The sequence below is a fragment of the Meriones unguiculatus genome, chromosome 8 (genome assembly GCF_030254825.1).
Source record: "Meriones unguiculatus strain TT.TT164.6M chromosome 8, Bangor_MerUng_6.1, whole genome shotgun sequence".
NCBI classification, from domain to species: domain Eukaryota; kingdom Metazoa; phylum Chordata; class Mammalia; order Rodentia; family Muridae; genus Meriones; species Meriones unguiculatus.
The window spans coordinates 57,131,251-57,145,353 of record NC_083356.1 but is presented as its reverse complement, the minus strand read 5'-3'; the positions used below and the strand labels follow the sequence as shown (position 1 = coordinate 57,145,353).

The following is a 14,103-nucleotide window of genomic DNA, read 5'->3' as shown; positions in this document are numbered from 1 at the left end:
AGCCAACCCCAGCGTGCCACGTGGGCAATGCAGATAGGTCCACATACATGGAAGCAAGCCAGATCCTCAGCCTTAGCCAAATGTGGAGTTGTTCGTGACAGAGAGCACTCACCATCGGGAAGGTGGAAGGCAGAAACCAGCTCCATCTTTAAGGCACGGCATTACGCAGCTCTCTACAGTTACCCCTTTGTGTTTTAGATGCATCAGGCAAGAGTAGAGGTCTGATCTCTGATATTAGAAATAAATTGGGACTTTGTACTGATGTTCATTTAGGTGTCATCCACCCAAAGAGCATCAGACCCGTCTGATACCTTTTTCTCAGAGGCGGGACCTGGGGCATCAACCTGCATGCAATCAGACTTGCTCTTCTCTGGGTCCAAAGCGGCTGACCCTGAGTGCAGTGCTTAGCCTCGCATCCAGAGCATAACATTTTAGCTTTTTATGGTAGCCAACCATGCTTGGGGAGACTGTCCTGTTTCAATGGCTGTAAGGCCTGAATGATCATGGCTGCATTACGCTGTTGTGAGACTCTAATCTTGCATATATACCACAGGCAAACCAAGGAGACCAACACCAGAAGGCCTGGTAATGCTCCCATGACCGCCCATTCCTTCAGATGATTCATGGCTGCAGCAATCCATGATGATAATCCTGTGGCTAGTCCTGCATCCACTCTGGTAGAATTTACTGTGATAATGGCCACTCTCAGCTGCTCCATCGTAGTATCGAATTCTCCAGTCCAATTACCTAAAATATAGCTAGCCAGTTGTTTAGACAGATTTGCAGCACAGGAAAAATTCTCATCTTATATGCTAGTGACACAAAGTCCAGCATACTTTCATTGATAGCCAGGTTGAGCGATTTGCCATAGGGTATCAATTTGCTCCTGCACGAGGTCAATCCTCTGATTGAATACCATCAAGCCTCCTTCTTTTAGTTGAGCATTAATTCCTTTTTGTACATCTAAGGCATGAGCTACATTGGCTAAAAGATTATTCAGGGTCTGAGCAGTCTGCACAGTATGACTCATGGCTAATGCCACAGTGGTAGCTCCAACAGCTGCCAATGAGATGGCAGTAACAATGGCGGCTGTAGTTCCAAGATTGCTTTTCTGTCTGAAGAGAGTCATAGCGTGAGGGGCATCAACGGGCACAGGCACCCAGCAAGGCATGCGAGTAACTAGGGCATACCTAAATTTACTAGCATTCCAGCATTGGGCAAAAAAGCAAGTATTATTACCACAATTACTTGGCTCTATCTGGCTAATAATGAATAAAAATGGGGGATATAAACAAACAGGTGTGGGCTTATAGGAAATATTATGAGAAGCCTTAACTCCCTCGTTGGAACATCCTGCATCAGTTCTAGAACTAGCAATACAGGTGTCCGAGGTCTGAGTAGGTTCAGGAGACCATTGCCCCCAGGGGCGAGACCTGCTCCATGTAAATTGACTAACTCAATGTTTTCCTCCACTTTTGAAAGCCATTTAAGGTTCTTAAATTATTTTTCCCTTTTTTTTAAAAATTTTTCATCAATTACACTTTATTCATTCTGCATCCCCCCATAAGCCCCTCCCTCCTCCCCTCCCAATCCCACCCTCCCTCCTCCCTCTGCTTGCATGCCACTCCCCAAGTCCACTGATAGGGGAGGTTCTCCTCTCCTTTCTGATCTTAGTCTATCAGTTCACATCAAAAGTGGCTGCATTGTCCTCTACTATGGCCTGGTAAGGCTGCTCCCCCCCCAGGGGGAGGTGATCAAAGAGCAGGCCAATCAGATTATGTCAGAGGCAGTCCCTCTTCACATTACTATGTAACCCAATTGGACTCTGAACTGCCCTGGGCTACATCTGTGCAGGGGTTCTGGGTTATCTCCAAGAATAGACCTTGGTTGGAGTATGAGTCTCTGGGAAGTTCCCTGTGTCCAAATTTTCTTGTTCTGTTGCTCTCCTTGTGGAGACCCTGTCCTCTCCAGCTCTTACTAGTTCCCAGTTCTTACATAAAATTCCATTCACTCTGTCCAACAGTTGGCCATCAGGCTCAGCATCTGCTTTGATCATCTGTAGGGCAGAGGCTTTCAGAGGCCCTCTGTGGTAGGTTCCTAGGTTGTTTCCTGTTTTCTTCTTCTTCTGATGTCCATCCTCTTTGCCTTTCCGGATGGGGATTGGACATTTTAGTTAGGGTCCTCTCTCTTGCTTAGTTTCTTTAGATGCACAGGTTATAGTGGGTTTGTCCTATGTTGTATGTCTATATGAGTGAGTATATACCATGTGTGTCTTTTTGCTTATGGGACAACTCACTCAGGATGATCCTTTCCAGATCCCACCATTTACCTGCAAATTTCATGATTTCCTTATTTTTCATTGCTGAGTAATATTCCATTTTGTAGATGTACCACAATTTCTGCATCCATTCTTCAGTTGAGGGGCATTTGGGTTGTTTCCAGCTTCTGGCTATTACAAATAAAAATGCTAAAAACATGGATGAGCAAATGTCCTTTTTGTGTATTTGAGCCTCTTTTGGATATATGCCTAGGAGTGGTATGGCTGGATCTTGGGGAAGCACTATTCCTAGTTGTGTGAGAAAGTGCCAGATTGATTTCCAGAGTGGTTGTACAAGTTTACATTCCCACCAGCAGTGGAGAAGGGTTCCCCTTTCTCCACAACCTCTCCAGCATGTGTTGTCACTTGAGTTTTTGATCTTGGCCATTCTCATGGGTGTAAGGTGAAATCTCAGGGTTGTTTTGATTTGCATTTCCCTAATGGCTAGTGAGGTTGAGCATTTCTTTAAGTGCTTCTCTGCCATTCGGTATTCCTCTACAGAGAATTCTCTGTTTAGCTCTGTTACCCATTTTTTAAGTGGATTACTTGGTTTGCTGCTTTTCAGCTTCTTTAGTTCTTTATATATACTGGATATGAGTCCTCTGTCAGATAAAGGGTTGGTGAAGATTCTTTCCCAATCTGTAGGTAGTCGCTTTGTTTTGGTGATGGTCTCCTTTGCTTTGCAGAAGCTTTTCAGTTTCATGAGGTCCCATTTATTGATTGTTGCTCTTAGAGCCTGTGCTGTTGGTGTTCTGTTCAGGAAGTTTTCTCCTGTACCAATGAGTTCTACGGTATTCCCCACTTTTTTTTCTAGCCGATTTAATGTGTCAGGTTTTATGTTGAGGTCTTTGATCCACTTGGACTTCAGTTTTGTGCAGGGTGATAAGTATGGATCTATTTTCATTTTTCTACATGTAGACATCCAGTTGGACCAGCACCATTTGTTGAAGATGCTATCTTTTTACATTGTATGGTTTTGGCGTCTTTGTCAAAGATCAGGTGTCCATAAGTGTGTGGGTTTATTTCTGGGTCCTCTGTTCAGTTCCATTGATCCACTCTTCTGTTATTATGCCATTACCATGCAGTTTTTAAAACTGTTGCTCTATAGTACAACCTAAGATCAGGGATGGAGATACCTCCAGAAAATCTTTTATTGTAGAGGATTGTTTTAGCAATTCTGGGTTTCTTGTCATTCCATATGAAGTTGAGAATTTTTCTTTCCAGGTCTGTAAAGAATTGTGTTGGTAATTTGATGGGAATTGCATTGAATCTGTAGATTGCTTTTGGTAAAATGGCCATTTTTACTATGTTAATCCTGCCAAGCCATGAGCATGGGAGATCTTTCCATCTTCTCATATCTTCTTCTAATTCTTTCTTCAGAGACTTGAAATTTTTTCATACAAGTCTTTGACTTCCTTGGTTAGGGTTACTCTGAGGTACCTTATGTCATTTGTGGCTATTGTGAAGGGTGTTGTTTCCCTAATTTCTTTCTCAACCCTTTTGTCTTTTGTATACAGGAGGGCTACTGATTTTTTTGAGTTAATTTTGTATCCAGCCACTTTGCTGAAGGTGTTTATCAGCTGTAGGAGTTCCCTGGTAGAGTTTTTGGGGTCACTCACGTATACTATCATATCATCTGCAAATAGTGATAATTTGACTTCTTCCTTTCCAATTTGTATCCCCTTGATCTCCTTCAACTGTCTTATTGCTCTAGCAAGGACTTCCAGAACTATGTTGAAGAGATATAGATAGAGTGGGCAGCCTTGTCTTGTCCCTGATTTCAGTGGGATTGCTTGAAGTTTCTCTCCGTTCAGTTTGATGTTGGCTATAGGTTTTCTGTATATTGCCTTTACTATGTTTAGATATGTGCCTTGTATCCCTGATCTCTCCAATACTTTGAACATGAATGGATGTTGGATTTTGTCAAAGGCTTTTTCAGCATCTAGGGAGATTATCATGTGTTTTTTTTTTCTTTCAGTTTGTTAATATGGTGGATCACATTGATGGATTTCCTTATATTGAACCACCCCTGCATACCTGGGATGAAGCCTACTTGGTCATGGTGGATGATATCTTTGATGTGTTCTTGTATTCGGTTTGCGAGTATTTTGTTGAATATTTTTGCATCAATGTTCATAAGGGAGATTGGCCTGAAGTTCTCTTTTTTTGCTGGGTCTTTGTGAGGTTTAGGTACCAAGGTGACTGTGGCTTCATAGAATGAGTTTGGTAATGTTGCTTCTGTTTCGATTTCGTGGAATAGTTTGAAAAGAACTGGAGTTAGCTCTTTTTGGAATGTTTGGTAGAATTCTGCGCTGAAACCATCAGGTCCTGGGCTTTTTTTGGATGGGAGACTTTTGATGACTGCTTCTATTTCCTTGGGAGATATAGGACTATTTAATTTATTTACCTGGTCCTGATTCAGCTTTGGTAAGTAGAATCGATCAAGAAAATTGTCCATTTCATTTAAATTTTCAAATTTTGTTGCATATAGACTTTTGAAATAAGTCGTAATGATTGCTTGGATTTCCTCAGTGTCTGTAGTTATGTCCCCCTTTTCGTTTCGGATTTTGTTGATTTGGATGGTGTCTCGCTGCTTTTTAGTTAGCTTGGCTAAGGGTTTGTCTATCTTGTTGATTTTCTCAAAGAACCAGCTCTTGGTTTCATTGATTCTTTGAATTGTTTTATTTGTTTCTAATTGATTAATTTCAGCCCTGAGTTTGATTATTTCCAGCCGTCTGCTCCTTCTTGGTGTGTCTGCTTCTTCTTTTTCTATGGTTTTTAAGTCAGCCATTAAGTTGCTTGAATGCGCTGTCTCAAATTTCTTCTTGAAGGCACTTAGTGCTATGAACTTTCCTCTTAACACTGCGTTCATTGTGTCCCACAAGTTTGGGTATGTTGTGTCTTCATTTTCATTGAGTTCTAGGAAGATTTTAATTTCTTTCTTTATTTCTTCCCTGACCCAGCTGTCTTTTAGTAGCAAGTTGTTCAGTTTCCATGTATGTGTAGGCTTTTTGCTATTTTTGTTGTTACTGAAGTCCAGCTTTATTCCATGGTGATCAGACAGGATACAAGGGATTATTTCAATCTTCTTGTATCTGTTGAGGCTTGCTTTGTGACCAACTATGTGGTCTATTTTGGAGAAGGTTCCATGAGGTGCTAAGAAGAAGGTAAATTCTTTTGTGTTTGGGTGTAAGGTTAACTGTAAATGTCTGTTAGGTCCATTTGAGACCATTTTCTATTAGAGATATTGTTTCTTTGTTTAATTTCTGTTTAGTTTACCTGTCCTTTGTTGAGAGTGGGGTGTTGAAGTCTCCCACTATTAATGTGTGGGGATCTATGTGTGGTTTAAGTTTTATCAATGTTTCTTTCACAAATGTGGGTGCCGTTGTATTTGGGGCATAGATGTTCAGGATTGAGATGTCTTCTTGGTGGAATTTTCCCTTGATGAGTATGAAGTATCCTTCCCCATCTTTTTTGATTAATTTTGGTTGAAAGACTATTTTATCAGATATTAGAATGGCTACTCCTGCTTGCTTCTTGCGTCCATTTGCTTGAAAAGCAGTCTTCCATCCCTTTACCCTCAGGTAATGTCTATCTTTGTGACTTAGGTGTGTTTCTTGTATACAACAGATTGCTGGGTTTTGTTTACGCATCCATTCTGTTAGTCTTTGTCTTTTTATTGGAGAATTAAGTCCATTGATACTGAGAGAGATTAATGACCAGTGGCTGTTAGATGCTTTGAATTTGATGTTGGCTGTGGTCATACGGTTGTGTGCTTGGTTGCTTTTTGTTTTACTGTAGTGGGGTTATTTATTTCCTGTGTTTTCTTGAATGTAGCTAGCTTTCTTGGGTTGTATTTTCCCTTCTAGTGTCTTCTGTAATGCTGGATTTGTTTGTAGGTATTGTTGAAATTTGTTTTTGTCATTGAATATCTTGTTTTCTCCGTCTATGAGGACTGAGAGTTTTGCAGGGTATAGTAGCCTGGATTGACATCTATGTTCTCTTAGGGTCTGCATGATATCAGTCCAGGCCCTTCTGGCTTTCATAGTCTCTGTTGAAAAGTCAGGTGTGATTCTAATGGGTTTGCCATTATATGTTAGTTGGCCTTTTTCTCTTGCAGCTTTTAGTATTTTTTCTTTGTTCTGTATACTTATGGTTTTGATTATTATGTGGCGGGAGGATTTTCTTTTCTGGTCTAATTTATTGGGTGTTCTATAGGCCTCTTGTATTCTTATTGCCCTCTCCTTTATGTTGGGGAAATTTTCTTCAATGATTTTGTTGAAAATATTTTCTGGGCCTTGGTGCAGGGAATCTTCTTTTTCCTCTATTCCTATTATTCTTAGGTTTTCTCTTTTTATGTTGTCTTGAATTTCTTGGACGTTTTGTGTCAGGAATTTTTTAGATTTAACATTTTCTTTGACAGATACATCTATTTCTTCCATTGTATCTTCCACACCTGAGATTCTTTCTTCCATTTCTTGTAGCCTATTGGTTATGCTAACCTCTGTAGTTCCTGCTTTCTTCCCTAAGTTCTTTCTCTCCACAATTTCTTCCATTTGTGTTTTTTTTAATTTTTCCAATTCTATCTTCAGGTCTTGAGCTATTTTGTTGGTTTCCTTCCCCTGTCTGACTGTATTTTCATGTTTTTCTGTCAATTCCTTCAGCTGTTTGTTTGAACAATCCACTGTTTCTTTTATTTCATTCAGTGATTTAAGCTTTTCCTCTCTAAAGGCCACAGACTGTTTGGCTGCAGCTTCCCGTATTTCTTCATGGATGGCCATAATCTCCTTGTCTTTAATTTCCTCCATTTCTTTACGGATAGCCATGATCTGTTTGTTTTTATCTTCCTCTAATTCTTTTCGTATTTTATTTGTTTCCTCTGTTATCTTCTTTATGAGCTTAGATGTTAGGTCATCTCCTTGAATTTCATTTATGCTGGGGTGTCTAGGGCTATTTGCCCCTGGATAACTGGGTTCTGGAGATGCCATATTGCTCTGGATTTTGTTGGTTGAACTTTTACTCTGTCCTCTACCCATTGGGCTATCTTAGTTGTTTGAATTTAGTTTCTTTGTTCCTGGACTCTTGTAGTGGAGACAATCTCTTTGGCAGGAAGATGGTTTTTCCTGAAGGAAGCCTTTCCAGTTTTTTGGGTATAGTCACTGGATGTCCGGTGTTTTTCAGGAGTTGCTACAGCTCACCTCAGGCATAGAGACCTGGGTAGTAACTGTGGTCCTGATTAGTCGAGAGGGCTCTCCTCTCACTGGGAGAAGTCCTGGAGACAGCTGCCCTCCTTCTGGGTTTCTTGCTGTAAATTTAGTGATCAACTGCTGTAACCTGTGTGTCCCGTGGTTTGGTCGGTTTTGTTAAGGATAACTGGTTGCCCCTTGGAGCAGTATCTGGGGGGTTGATCTCAGGGTTCCCGGTCTTTTGTAGGTCTGAGGTTGGGGCTCTGTGCCCCAGAACCCAAGAGGTAATCTGTGGCGGGTGAGTACTGCTCTTGTGTCTTGGGGCGCACAGTTCTGCCTGTAAGGTGTATTTGGTACAATGCAGGCCTCTGGGCTGGTGGAGCGTGTGCCCACCTGCTAGTCTGTGGAAGCTGAGTTTCTGATCACTCTGTGCTCCCTGTTTGGGCCCCGATCTGTGATGGCTAGGCGTACTTACCTGTCTGCTATCTGCAGGCTGCTAGACTTTCCCTAGGTGACCCCAGCAGCATGGTTTCTTCTTTCCCTGTGGGGTCCTCCGTGGACAGGGGTTCCCAGTCCCTGTTGTACTGGGACGCGCAGCTTGTGTGTACTGCTGAGCTGAGCGCAAAGCTCTCCATGCGTGGCAGGAGCTCAGTTGTGTTGGCGGTGGGTACCCGCCGTCCTAGAGACCTTCCAGGGAAAGACTGGGTGACCCATGATCAGTCTGGCAACTTTGCTTCCCAGTGGGGTCTCCCCGCGACTGGGATTCCCAGCCTCAGGCACCCTTGTGCTCAAGGATCAGCCTGGGAAAGTGATTGGGACACGGACGCTTGCGGCTCCAGCCCGGAGACACAAAGCCCGTGTTACCCGGGATTTCTTCTGGGTTCTGGCTGGGTAGCCGTGAGTGGACCAGACCCACCGTTGGAGCCTCCCCTCACCTGGGAAACACGATTGATGTAGTTTCAGAGCCCAGAGTTCAGTCTCCTGGTCTCTGCAAGGCGAGTGCTGTCCTGCTTTTCAAAGGCGGTGCTCTTCAGGCGCCGCTATCTTGGCTCCCTCCCATTTGCTAATTCTTTATACAGCAAGAAGTTAATCAGATTCGTGCATTCATTCACTCATTCATTAATTCTCTCTTAGTTAATTAATTAATTCTCTTTTAATTAAGTGTCTAATGAGCACCTTTTATTATTAGGATTAGGATTATTTTAGTCACTAAAAATTAAAACTAAAACAATAGCCCTTGAAAAGATACAGATAGCTACTTTGATATCTTCTCCTTTGACCCTTCCATTACATCAGGTTCATTGAAGAGCATTATATCAGAATTAAGAGCACGATCAGAAGAAAGATTGTCTGTGTTCAGATCTTAGCTGTAACACTCTAAGTAAACAAAAAATACATATATATTAACTCTTTGTATGTAGTTGTATCTGTTATAAAAATGAGAGTATTTAACTACCTGGGAAAGTCTGAGGTACACATTAGGAAATGCCTCAAGCTTTTAAAAATAATCATATATATATATGATATATCATATATATCACATATATATATGTATATATCTCACTTAACTAAATACTATTAAAACTAAAAGCAGAGTATTACATGCAGCCCGGACTTTGCAATCTCAAGACCATACATAAATATAAAAGTCATGCCTTAGTGGTACATCTTATCTGTCTCTGTATTAAGTGAGATTATTTGATATCATTTCTTTGATTGGATCACTGACAACTCTAGGGTATCTCATATCTTTTAGTAATCTTTTAGTAATCTTTACAAGTAATTTAGGGTATCTCATATCTTTTAGTAATCTTTTAGTAATCTTTACAAGTAATTTTTGAGTCAGGCAAAACCAAGTTTGGAGCTTTCTTTGTGCCATCTGATCTTGTAAGAAGTGGGATATGGTTCCAATTGTCTACTCTGTGGTGACTGGGTCCTTACTGCATGGCAAACATTACTCTAGGCTCTAATGACACAGTAGTGAGTCAAAAAGACATGGCCCTAGCCATTGCTGGTTACTGTATTTTGAGAAAGAGACAAAAAAAATATGTGCAAAACAATGAAGAAAACTATGGTTGTAGCTACCTCTGTGGATGATTTTTGTGGATTTCCTAGTTTCTAGGAAATTTCCTAGGACTGGAAGTCATCTTGGTGAAAGGATCTCAGAGCGCATTGTGAGAACTAAGTAGACCATGTACATTTGCTGTTCATTACCAAAAGGAAGGAAGGAAGGGAGGGAGAGAGGGAGGGAGGAAGGAAGAAGGGAAGGGAGGGAGGAAGAAAGAAGGGAAGGGAGGAAGGAAGAAAGGAAGGAAGGAAGGAAGGGAGGGAGGGAGGGAGGGAGGGAGGGAGGGAAGGAGGGAGGAAGAAAGGAAGGAAGGAAGGGAGGGAGGGAGGGAGGGAGGGAGGAAGGAAGGAAGGAAGGAAAAGAAAAAGGCAGTGGTAACAGTTTTACTAGGAGAAAGTGCTCACAGCGAAGTGAATTTTTAGCCTCAGCAGTCATTGTAGCATGACTGGCAGCTAGATAGATCAGCAGTAGCCTTCTTGGGATTTGATTTTCTATCTAAGGCTACATTTTTTTCCTTCTATTTAGGCCAAGGTACCACTGCTTTTTTTTTTCCCCAGGTCAGCATGCTTTGCCACATTAGGATACTCCTAAAATATTTTACTTTACTACAGCTCTGCTTCCCAAATATTCAAGGCATTCCCCACAGGCGGTATTCTCAACTTTTCAGAACTGGTTAATAGATCTGACAGCCTTACCCAGAGCACTGGGAAAGGCTAATCTGTTGAGAATTTTCTTTTATTTCTGAAGTCTTATCGAGATCATTTTTTTTTCCTCTGGTTGGGGAGGGGATTACGCCTTTACTTACTTATCTTCCTTTGTCTCAACTTCATTTCCTCATATCTATTACAAATCTTGTCCTCAAAATAGTTAACTATATATATATATATATTAACATATATATATATATACATATATTTTTAAAGAAAGTACAGTATTCTAGCAATTGACCATCACTCAGGCCTCTGCACTGTATCATGCAAAGAGACATCAAAGGATTGGTCTCAGAAGCTCTGGTACAGGGATCAAAGTAAGATCACTGCAAATACTCATACCCACATCTCAGCAAGTGAGAAATATGTGGAGGCTACTATAAAAACCTAAAAAGATTTATAATAAAGATTTTGACACTTTCATGTAAGTATTGTGATCAAACTCAGCCCCCATTTCTCTCTCTTGTTCTTTCTCTACTTCCACTGATCTCTGTCTTATTCTCAACTAATGCCCTTCCTACTGCCATGTCTTTTGTGTGTGTGCTTGCTTTCAAGGCTTGTGCAGGTAGCCATAGCTACCATGTGTCCATGAATGCAATGGTCACAGATATTCAGAATTCAGTGTTTCACAGCACTCCATCTCATCCTCCTGTGCTGATGAGCTTCCCTTTTCATTTGCAATGTTATGGGGAAATCATTTTAACATCTTAGGAAATCAATAAAATTTCACATTTGTGATGTTAAGGTTCTTTCTTCTTTGGGATGGGTTAGAACCTAAAACTCTATTACATACAGAATGGTAAAATCTTGAAAACTGCCAATTAACCAATAGTTAAACCAGCAGGATTCCCTCCAGAAATGGATGGATGTCAGAAGTGCTTTGTCTTTTGGGGTTGACTATGTTTTGATGTTGAATATTTCCATATTGATCTCAAGTCCTGAATTTTAGATCCAACTGCACTATCATTTGTAGATTTGAATGCTGATATCAGAAGGCTTATGTAGTTATAGCTTGCTGAAAATGTTAGTAATCTGTATAAATGCTTTCATTTTTTGAATGTGCTTACACCATTGCTGAGAGAAATATACAAATGGTGATACAAGTGGAGAATTATCATGGTTTTTCTCTGCCTTCATATGTCAAAGGTAATCGAATTCTTAGCTGAGGTCTTCCACAACTCCATCCTCTGTGTCACCTGACAGGTCTCTCCCATTGACTCCTGTCCATACCTATGACAGCTGACAGAAGTCTCAGAAACTCCTAATTTATTAAGTTTCTTCCTATACCTTGTTCATTTCTTACCATATCTCAGATTAATTATTCACTACTCAGACAGGTGAAAAGAAGTGAAGTATTACTGTTTTCTTAAAATTCTTGAATATCCTCCTGGCAATAGTTAAAGAGACACCTTATTGGTAATGTTATTCTTATTTCAGTGAGGGGCAGAGCAGATGGCAGTTTTGTTCATCTTAGCTTGATGTGTGGCTTGGTGGCCAAAGTTGCTTTATGTGCAGGACACATCAAAATCAAATCCAAGCAGTGCAGCACAGGAGGAGGAAGACAGACATAGAGCTGCTGACTGCTATGCCCCCCACAGAACTGCTTAGGCACTGCATGTGGGAGCATGGCCTCTGGGTTGTCTGCCAGACAATGTCACACAGGTATGGCCAGCTTGCAGTGGGAGGCACCACAATGTGCAAGTATGTTGTGGGTAGACAGAAGAGATAAGAAGTGGAATAGCTTGAGCAATATGAAGACAGATAGAACTGGAGACTCAAGGATGGAAAACAGTGGAATAGTAACCTGTTGTGAGTGGCCAACCCTGACACCTGGAGCTATGGTGATATCATAGACTGAGTGATTGCTAACTGAGGGCCATGTCTGGGTCCATGGCTACACAGCAGCAGGGGTCACTGTTGATGTTTGTGGCTCATATTACCATTAAAGAAGGTGGGGACACCAGAGTTGTGGCAGTTGCTAAGGACCACATGGAAATGCAGCTACTGTCCTTCAGTAGCTGCATTGCTCCAGAGAGCTGGTCTCACTGGGGGCTGCACTCTGGGAGAGTGGTCCCTGTTCCTTGCCTGGGCAGCACAGTAGGTCTGGCCCTGGTAAAGGGGTGCCCCAACAGTGTAAACATGGGACAGTTAGCCTGCCACTCATCTGCTGTGAGGTGGTGTGTGTGTGTAGGAGTGATACCCTCTCTCCTCTTCCCCCACACCAGCTGCAGCAGTCTGGAGAGCTGGCCCTGTCCCTCACCAGCTGCAACACTTGGTATACCCTGTTCTTGCCTGGGCGGCACAATTGTCTTGGGCCTGCTCTAGGTGTACAAGTGAGCCAGCCCCAAAAGCAAGAGCATGGGAGTGCTGCCCCTGTGACCAGTTGGTCTGAGGTGGTGTGGGTGTGTGATGTCCTTCCACCTCAACATCTGTGGTAGTCAGAGAGCTTGACCCAGGACATAAGAGTAGGAGTGCTAGCCCTGCTCTCTCACTGGATGTAGTACACAGGAGAACAGGTCCTGCGTCTTGCCTGAGCAGTACATTAGAGCGGCTCTGACGGCTATGGGTAAGCCAGCCCTGAGGGTATGGTGGTGAGACAGCTGGTCCATCCCCTCTAAGCCTGTAGCACTTGAAAGGATGGGCCACACATATTGACTAGGCAGCACAGTGGAGCTGGCCTTGGAGGAGTGGGTGCAACTGTACCAGCTCTAGGGCATGAGAGTAGGAGAGCTGACCCTGTCTTTTGCCAATGGCAGCATTGTGTAGCCTAGCCAGGGCACCTCGAAGATAAGGGAGAACTGGCATGCTGACAGGCCCAGATCCAGAGCTCTGAGGTGGCCCACCCCCAAATCTATATCATCTGGAACTGTTGGGACATGTGAAAGGGCCAGTCCTGCTGATCCAAAGCTGTAGGATCTCCATAACACAGGCAACAACAAGATAAACTGGAGGAAGCCTGGTGAGGGGTCAGATATTGATGGTGTAACAGAAGACAGAGACCTTGAACCAGACTATTGACTCATTACAATGAACATTTGCAAGGGAAGAGATGTGGACAGAGGGATATACTGTGGTACACATGGTGACACACTACAGCTTCCACTATAAGATGTCTTCTATGCTGTGTGTGTATGTCTGTGTTTTATTTTGATAGGGGAGGGAAGGGCAGATATGAAGGGATGGGGAGATGAGCAGAACTAGAGAGCATGATGCGAAACTCACAAAGTTCTTAAAAATTCTTGAATATATGATATTATCCATACTTTAGGAATCCTGGGCCGGTTTTGAAAAGAATGAATACAGTAGAAGAGATATGTCTGCCTTACAGAATCTTTTGATTTGAGTGACACAGTCACAATGTTCAGCAGACTTTTGACAGTTTTCTAAGAAGTATACATAATTCCTGTTTATAAGCTATTACTGCACTAGAAATCTCAGCCTCTGGCATGTTGTCTGTTTGGGGTGACTATGAACTGTGTTGTTTCACTAGTGATAGGGGAGCAGGCCTATTTGCATTTTACTAGCTTTTGCCGACTGTCTGCCTCTTGTTCTACAGTCTAAAGTGGGTCCTTCACTGCATTTGGCTGTCACATCACAGCTGTCTTCTGTGAGTTTCCCAGGCTTTTCTTTCTCTTCATCAACTTGAACAGTAATCAGTTTGTCTAATGCCTTTCTCTTGAGTGTGCTGGAGTTTTGGATATCTATCTAAAAGAATGTCTTTGTCTGGTTAAGATGAAGCCTGCTGGATCTTTAAAAATCTGTTTTTCCATTTCCATATTCTGTAACAAATACTTTTATGTTGAAAAAAATCTTAAATATTCT

The 14,103-nt window shown here is 42.1% G+C and overlaps 1 non-coding gene across 1 annotated transcript; it reads left to right on the top strand.

The window, feature by feature from the left end:
- The first annotated feature begins 11,663 nt into the window (after window positions 1-11,663).
- Window positions 11,664-11,805, top strand: LOC132656120 (small nucleolar RNA SNORA48). Its single transcript, XR_009594059.1, has one exon. It is a non-coding gene; the product is annotated as a small nucleolar RNA SNORA48 (small nucleolar RNA).
- Window positions 11,806-14,103: the final 2,298 nt, after the last annotated feature.